At 40.1% G+C, this 8,392-nt stretch overlaps 1 long non-coding RNA gene across 1 annotated transcript; it reads left to right on the top strand.

Moving 5' to 3' along the window:
* Positions 1-110: 110 nt before the first annotated feature.
* LOC104541939 lies at positions 111-2,392 on the top strand. The gene is made up of 4 exons (XR_728148.1): positions 111-271; positions 928-1,053; positions 1,253-1,328; positions 1,919-2,392. It is a non-coding gene; the product is annotated as an uncharacterized LOC104541939 (long non-coding RNA).
* Positions 2,393-8,392: the final 6,000 nt, after the last annotated feature.

The following is an 8,392-nucleotide window of genomic DNA, read 5'->3' as shown; positions in this document are numbered from 1 at the left end:
TCGTAGTCCACCTCACTACCCGTTCGTCCATGTGACTTGTAGCTCTCTGAACTCACTTGCATAATGGAAATATTTAGAGGCCTGCTTTTCTAATTTTATTTTTTTTCTTTAGGCTAAAAGTCAATTTAAGCGGAGATCAACTGCCAACAATGTAGAGATTCACATTCCAGTTCCAAATGATGCCGACTCGCCAAAGTTTAAAACCACTGTTGGAAGTGTCAAGTGGGTTCCTGAGAACAGCGAAATTGTCTGGTCCATTAAATCTTTTCCAGTAAGTGTTATTTTTAGTCTTATCACCTAATAGTGTAATAATTCCTTAACATAAATATTTTATGAATGTTGAGACTCTGCCTAAAGAAAATTCTAATAGTATCAGACAAGTAGTACTGGCCTTTTCCCTTGGATGAAGACTTGCAACTTGCTAATAGATGTTTAAAATACTGCTTATATTGGTTTTTTGTTAACTGGGATAATTTTTCAGAACTAGGCTAGAGAGCAGATTTTTGAGCGATGTCAGTGGATGGTGCAGTCCCTTGGCCCAGATTTAGCAGCAGCTGGTTTTGTTTGTCAGGGTGAGCTTCTTGGGTGGTTCCATGAGCGTGGGATGTCACCATTTAATCAGAATGGTCAGTGGCACCAAAAATCTCTTTATTTTGTTTGGGGTTTTGGTTTTTTTTTCCCTTGTCTTTTGAGTATGAGGCTGGAAAAAAACGAATGATACCTCAGGCTGCTCCTAAGTTGATCTGCTTCTTTAAAAAAAAGTCTTCTTAAAATAAGAACAAGTGCTCACTTTTGAGCCTTAGAGAAGAGCTGAACTTGGCAGTGGAGTTCAGCAATTTGACGTTAAGAAAACCGCTTGTATCATTGCAAGTTGGGTTTTTTTAATTTTTGTTTCAAGAAAAAAGAAAATCTGTCTCTTTTGGGTAGGGTGGAAAAGAATACCTGATGAGAGCTCACTTTGGACTTCCAAGTGTTGAAGCTGAAGATAAGGAAGGAAAACCTCCCATTAGTGTCAAGTTTGAGATTCCTTATTTCACCACTTCAGGAATCCAGGTTAGTAGTTGAACATAGAAATACTGGCAAGTTAACGTGCTAAGCTCTTAACGCACAAGGTTTTTTCATCTTCTTGACGATACCTTTTCAATGTTATCCATAAAACATTTTTTACCAAAACCATTTTTTTTCTTTTTTTTGCCAAGTGCTGTTGGCTGTCATGGGAGACGTTTATTTCTTAATGTATCTTTCTGTCCAGGTTCGCTACTTAAAGATAATTGAGAAGAGCGGCTATCAGGCTCTCCCGTGGGTTCGTTATATCACCCAGAATGGAGGTAAGTGGAAGGAAATCAGCTGTAAAGCAGTCTCCAATGTGCATATTTGTTCTTCTACCATGCACCTACCAATTGAAACACTCAAAACCAGTTTGCTCGTATTCTGCAGTATTAAAGTATACGGTTTAGATACATGTTAGATTAAGGTGTGCTGCTCTTTCCAGTCACCTTTTGGAGTCCTAATGAAAGACCCAGTGGGATGGCTTGGCTGAGAGTTCTGTAATTAAGCTGGGATTCGATGAGATTTTTGGAATATAAATTTAAAGAGAAATTGCTCACAAATTCTGCTGGCTTTAAAATGTGTACGACACTATCTACTAAAAGATACCAGATCATTTGCAAGTAAAAGCTGTGGGGTTTTTTGCTTTTTGATGTTTTTGCTAATTAACTTTTTTCCAGACTTGGCAGCATGACTGCCTGCAATTACCTTAATTGCTTTAGAGCTCATTTTTATGGCCATTTTACACAGAGATCTGGTTCTCTTTTAAATTGCTTCATCCCAATTTGCTGATCTGCTTTACTACCAATTTACTACCAAAAATGAGACCATTTACTAAAACTGGGGGTTTGGGTTTTTTTCCCCTTTACAGACTACCAGCTTCGAACACAGTAAAGCACCTCGCAGGAACCACAGACAACAAAACTTCAGGCCTAGAATTTGTTTGCAGAAGCTTCTGTGGTACTGAGAGCTGTGAATGTTGTTGCCAAGGGTCTCGTTTCTGCAATCGTGCCAGGATTGCCAGGAGAAAGATTGGAAAATTACTGTTTTCAACAATGTGTTTGAGCATTTGAACCATTAGTATTGATTGTGTGAATATTTATTTCATTCTTAGAACACGCTGATCTTGCTGCTAAATGCTAATTACGGTAGGAGTAGCAGTTACCTTGAAGAGCCAGGAATACAGACTGAACCTTGAGAATGTCCTGTCAATGCCTTGTCCATTACATTCACAAAGTTTCTAGTATTCGTATTTTAGGATCTCTAAAGACATTGGCAGCATTGTGCTACAAATTAGGGAGACGATTGTGCAATTAAATGACTGCTGAACACTTGGTTCTATTTAGCCCAAGGTATTTATTTTTTTTTTTTTCTGGGCATGTGGGTGCCTTAACTCATTGAAAGCTCTGTTAACTTATAAAAACTTACGGAATAGGAGTTAAAACTATGTCTCAAGTCAAAAAAATACTGTTTGCCCTTTTTGCATGGTTTCAAACCAATGAATCTGACAGAACTTCAAGTGAAGGGTTTGGAAACAAAAATCTGGGTTCATTAAAGACTAAGTTAACTGAGAACAAGCGATCACAGAAGTAAATGTCGAGGGGAACATCTCTGTGGAAGCATGACGGCTGCAGGTTCAAGTCAGCCAAAACGTAGAGTTTCAACCCCATGATACCCCTAGGGCTTGGAAACCCTATGCCAATTCATTACTCTTGGCCTTTTTTAAGTTTCTGCTCATAAAACAAGTTCAAAACTATTAATATGTAGGTGTAAGACCTTAAATTAATTATTGGGGAATTAAAAAAAAATAAAATAGACCCAAACAATTTTGGAGGTGATAAAATTTCATTAGGAAGATTAGGGGTTTTATTATTATTTTTCCAGATAATAGTAATATACTCCAACCTCTTCCTGAAAACTGATTGTTGTTTATGAAGAGGCCGATAAAAATACAGTTGCCATCTTGCTTGCCTTTGTGTTAATTTAGGGCAAATATTTCCCTTTTTTGCTATAGTTCGCTAGAAGTGTTACTTTGTTTGCCCTAAGGGAGATGCTTTCTTTCTCAGTCTTTTCTGTTCGTAAACAGCTATTATTATAACTTCCTGGCAGAATGGATAACAGTTCAGAATGTTATACTTAAAGGTATTATTTTTGTTTTTACATGCCATTTAATTTTTTTTCTGAGAAGCTAAGATTGGCATGGCTGTACATAGTTCTTTTGATTTTTCAGAAAAAAATTCTGACGGTTATCAGTATTTTCTTTAAACAATTTTTAGAATGTTTTGGTTTCAATTTAGTACTCAGCACAGATGCTAAACTTAAACCATCAAAATCTAAATACACATGTCCGCAGACGCGACATGCAAGGTTCTCCTCACCACTCTTGACAGTCCTTGACTCTCCCACAAGATTAAGAAGATACTTCAGTCATTCTCCCCCCTGAATCCTTGTAGACTATACATAGAGAGCTCCACCTTTGTGTACAGTGTATACTATTAGCAAAAAAATCATCTAAATTCCCCTGAGACACAGCTGCTGTAAAGTTATGGGAAGATCCACCTCGGAAAGGGCAGATTCCTGCCAGCATCTAGGCAATAACCAAACGGCTGCTGAGGCACCCGGAGGTGTGGACACGTATATTCTGGAGTGAGGTTACTGTGTTTGTCACCCAACAAGCTTGATGTTGCAACAAATTAAGTCAATCTTGTTTGAGATTTTGGTTCCACCACTCATTTGCATTTGAACAATTAAGCTCATGACTGGACTAAACATTTTTATATTAAAACTGTAACTGGTTGACAAATCACTTTCTGATGACTCTACATTCTTCAAAGTGTTTGCTTGAATTATTTGCCTGTAAAATGTGACTCTTAATAGCTTCATTTGTTTTCCTGTTGAAGGTTGTATCTTGCAGACCGGAACAGTGTTTTTCTCATATTTTGTCACAATTTGACTGTGTTTTGATGATGAGGCATCAGCCGTGCTTGTCTGGGAAGTAATAAAGGGCAAAAAGTCCTCTTTGGATCAGTTGCACTTCACTCGCTCTTTGTACAGGTTAATGTACAGCAAGTTATAGCCTCTCGTCTTGGAGAGCCCTCCATTGTTGTGGTACGAGGCCTGGGTAAGTGAAGCTGAACTTCATAGAAGCTGAAAGTATTCATATTCCTGATGTGTTTATGAACAACTGACAAAATCTTTGCTTTTCTGGTGCTCTCTGCAAAAGTTGCCCATGCACCATAAAATTAGTGCTCATTGGTACCCTCTGCTTCAGAAAGGAAAAAAACAACAACCCACCTCCTTATTGTGGAAATGTAGGGAAGAAACAGGCAGAAATGAGGAGCTGTGAGGTTACCCTAGCACTAGCTCCTCTTCAAGAAGTAACTTATTTTTTTGATATAAGTTTTGTTCTTAGACCCACTGCTAAATCTTTCTTAGCTTGGTGGCTTCTGTTCTCTGCCTCATGTGGAAAAATGTAAATTTGATGGTCTGCCACTACATTACAGATAAGTGCCTATTGTAAAATACTTCTTAAAGGCAATTTGCATAATTCAAATCAGCAGTGAAGTGTCTCATCTGTGTGTTCAGCTTAATGTGGTTTCCTAGCTGTGTTACCTGGAATTTGAAACTTTAAAAGGCTGAACTTCTAAGGTGGCTCTGAAAACACAGCTCTGTCCCTGATACTAAGCCAGCAATGTTTAAATGTTGTCTGCAGTCTTGTTTTTGTAATAGTAATAAAATCATAGAATGGTTCGGTTTGGAAGGGACCTTAAAGATCATCTAGCTGGGGAAATAGCTAGTTTTCATACAGCGAGCTTGAGTGCTGAATATCCTCTGTCCTTCACAGGAACCACTGGCTCTGAATATTTCAAGAGCAGGAACCTTCCCCTCTTTCCCTCCCCAGGCATCCAAACCTGTAACCTCATTACACAGTACTTAATTGCTAACTGATTAGATAGCTGTTCCTCAAGGTGCGTCAGCAGCGTTCCCCTGTTGGAGTAAATGGGTAACTTTACTTCCTGTAGTGGGGGGTGTGTTTCTGCTATCTTGGCTTTCTTAGAATGAAAGATTGCAACAACTATGAGGGCTTTGGGGTTTTTTTTCTCCTCCAGAGGCCCTTTCTGCCAGTAGATGGCATTCTGAGCACGCTGCTGCTCTCTGCTAATTTTCAGAGTTGCACACTCAAACAGTATGTACAAAATGTGTCTTTTGGTGTGGAAGGTATTGTTTTAGCTCCTCTGAATTTAAAAACCAAAAACTGATTTTTTTTTTTTAGGCTTATGAAATATGATTTCTGGAGTTCAGTAACTTCTCAATTTTAGTCTTCTCATAACATCGTTATTTCGTTCTGTTACTCTCACAGGCCAGATACTGGTAATACTGTGAAACAGAGTAGAGGGCATCAGTGCAAAGGGAAGGGCTAAGCTGCTCAGAGTTATGCGCTGCTGGTGTTGGACATTGCTGGGTCGCAAAATTAAGACTCAGGTGGTGGTCTGAGAGCTCCTGTTTGATACAACAGAGGAGACAGAGAGTGTGTGTGTATGTGTGTGTGTGTGTGTGTGTAGGTTTTTGGTGGTGTTTTTTTTTTATCTCCGCTTGATTACCTCTAGAGAAAACTGGTTTTGCCTTGATAAAAGAAGCCAGAGCCCACCTCCCTACCAAACAGTGCATTAGGAAAGCACCTGGGTCTTCCAACTGGGGAGATTATTTCATTGGTTTTCTTTTACATGTTTCAGCTCTTCCTTCCTTATTGCCATCCTTTTATGCCTATACGCTGTTTGTACTGCTTGTATTTGCTTCCCTACTCTAATCTGAGCTGGTTTTTTCTGTAAAACTCGTAAAGAGAGACAATAAGACTTTACCCATAGTGGGTTTGTCTCAGGTTAAGAGATTCCACCTGTTTATTTCTGACTTGATATTCTGTGACGAGAAATGGGCTAAACCTTGGCACCTCTATCTTTATCTTGTGCCAAATGCAGTATGTTGCAATTCGTTCAGCACTTTTTTTTTTTCCCCTCTGTGGTTGACACCCATTGCTGTTTGTAATTTCAGCAGCCCTGGCACCGTGAGGGTTGATGTCCTTGCAGAAAATCGCATGAGAGAGCAAAGTTAAGGGACAACATGAATAATCTTAATTGCTGAGGTAATTAATTATACAATTACAATGTCATTTCTGCTACAGGAGAAGTTGTACTGAAATCACAAACAATCATAAACCTTTTTTTCCGCTGAGTTTTGTGCAATACAAGTGTCATACAAGCCATGGCCTCCCTATGCACAGATAAAACTTGTTTCTCTTGTAGTTATGGCACGTCAGTTTGACTCAGCGTTTAGGAAAGCAGTGTTAGTCACAGCTCTCGCTGCACTCAGATGCAGGAGGTTCCCTTTTGTGGCTATTTCACTTTGTCCATAGCGCATTTAAGTTCAAGACTTAAGGTCCTGCTGCATTTCCTCCCTTCCCGGGGCTGTAACTTTGATTTCCTTGGATTTGGCTGCATGGGGTCTGTGTGGGCTCCTCACGGCGCGACCATTGCTGTGGGCAGCAGCACGTCTGGCTCTGTTCCTTGCGCACCAGTTCCTAAACAGAAAAACATAATCGTGTTTTTAAAGCTAGGAGTTGTAGCCGAACTCAGTTCTGTGTTTGTTCTCCTGAAAATGAAGGATTCTTGCTTTATTAGGACTGGTTCTGGGCTAAGATCCCAGGAACTTGGTGCAGACATCTGAAATTGAGATTGTCAATAGCCCTGTACAACAATGGCATCGCATGGGGAGATCAAAGCCACTTTTCCCATTTCAGCTGTTCTGCTGCTCTGTGGTTGTTGGCAGACTGGTCAATTTGGATCATTTTGAGTTTAATATCAGAAGTTATGCCCAGTTTAACCTTATGACCTCTCTCTCTCCTTCCTCTTCTCCCTTCAAGCTGCTGTGGCATCTCTTTAAGCTCATTCTGGTCTTGTTGACTGCCCTGGCTGCTGCAGCATTGCACTGATGCAACTTTGTTGTGCTGTAGGTGGAATTACTCTGGAAAAATTATGGACTGGAACCCACGGCCTCCAAGTTCATTTGTAGGCTGATGGTCAAATAAATAAGCAGAAACAGGCCTGAATCAAATGATCAGCAACGTGAAGAACAAGACGCTCCCAAAGTCAGCATGCTGGGATACGGCCCGTTCTGGAGAAAGTTTTGTAGGCTTAGTTCAAATCTTGGCTGTGGATTTGTACCTTGGATCAAAGTTTTGTTGCAGGCCCTTCTCCAATATAAAGCAAAGAAACGTAAAACAACAAATATCTAGTGAAATCCAAACACAATCTGCTCTATGTTATGCTACAAAAATGAATGAACTCTGCCTCCCACCCTCTCCCACTGTGACTTGCTGTGAATAAGCACTGCTCAAAGGAAACTATTGCAAGAAGTTCTGCCTCTTTCCAGCAGGAAAAACAATGGAGCAAGGGAAAATGCTGACTGGCTTTATTGCCTGCTCTTCCAGTTAGGCAGGTACAGGTGAACAGCGGATGAGGTGGTGTAAGCAGTGCTGAAAGGACTCACCCTTAGCAAAAAAATGAAGGCCAAATGTTCAATTAGAAGGTTTTAAATGTTTTTCTATTAAGTTAAGGAAGAACTCTTTTCTGCCCTTCATAAGGAGTGTCCTGTGAGGTATCCGAGAATCTCACAAAGTCCAGAAGACAGCAGAAGTGCTGGGTTTCTCCTCATAGCAAGATTCAGGAGCATTTGTCATAAGGGCTTGGTGAATGGGCAGACAAATACCAGTGGGGTGTCGGGTAGATCTCAATTGTGCATTAGAAATAGACAGTCAAGAGGTAATATAATACCAATCTAATACCCAAATCTAGGTATAGTTTCATATTTTCAATAAGTTCTTCCTTAAAGCTCCCGAAGCACTGTGTGCCAGGCTGCGCAGCAGTGACTGGTGCAGTCCAGCCAAGGAGATGCCACAGAGCTACAAAGACAGGAGGAGTTTGAAGAGACTTCAGTGCTCAGGTTGGTGAAAAGGCTTGGAGGATACAAATGAGGTCTGTTTAGAAGTGCCAACCTTATAAACACATAAAAGCTGCTTTTTACTCTTCAGACATTAACAGTCTATAAAGTTGAAAAGGAATATGTTTAAGATTGACAAAATAAAATATTGCAGTGTAAAATTCCACCTTATTGCTGTATTTGTTTAGAAAAGGACTTATCAGGCAAGCAGTGCCCCATGCCCGAGGTAAGAACCCTTTGCTGACGGAGCCAAGCTCTCATCTGCGTCCCAGCCACCTCTAATTACTCCCTGACCAATAGCGAGCGCATGGCTGCAGAACAAGTGTTTATTTTCTTTCTTGCTTATTTATTA

The sequence above is a fragment of the Mesitornis unicolor genome, unplaced genomic scaffold (assembly GCF_000695765.1).
Source record: "Mesitornis unicolor isolate BGI_N332 unplaced genomic scaffold, ASM69576v1 scaffold35116, whole genome shotgun sequence".
Taxonomy (NCBI): domain Eukaryota; kingdom Metazoa; phylum Chordata; class Aves; order Mesitornithiformes; family Mesitornithidae; genus Mesitornis; species Mesitornis unicolor.
The sequence above is the reverse complement of the archived record's forward strand: the minus strand, read 5'-3'. Positions and strand labels throughout refer to the sequence as shown.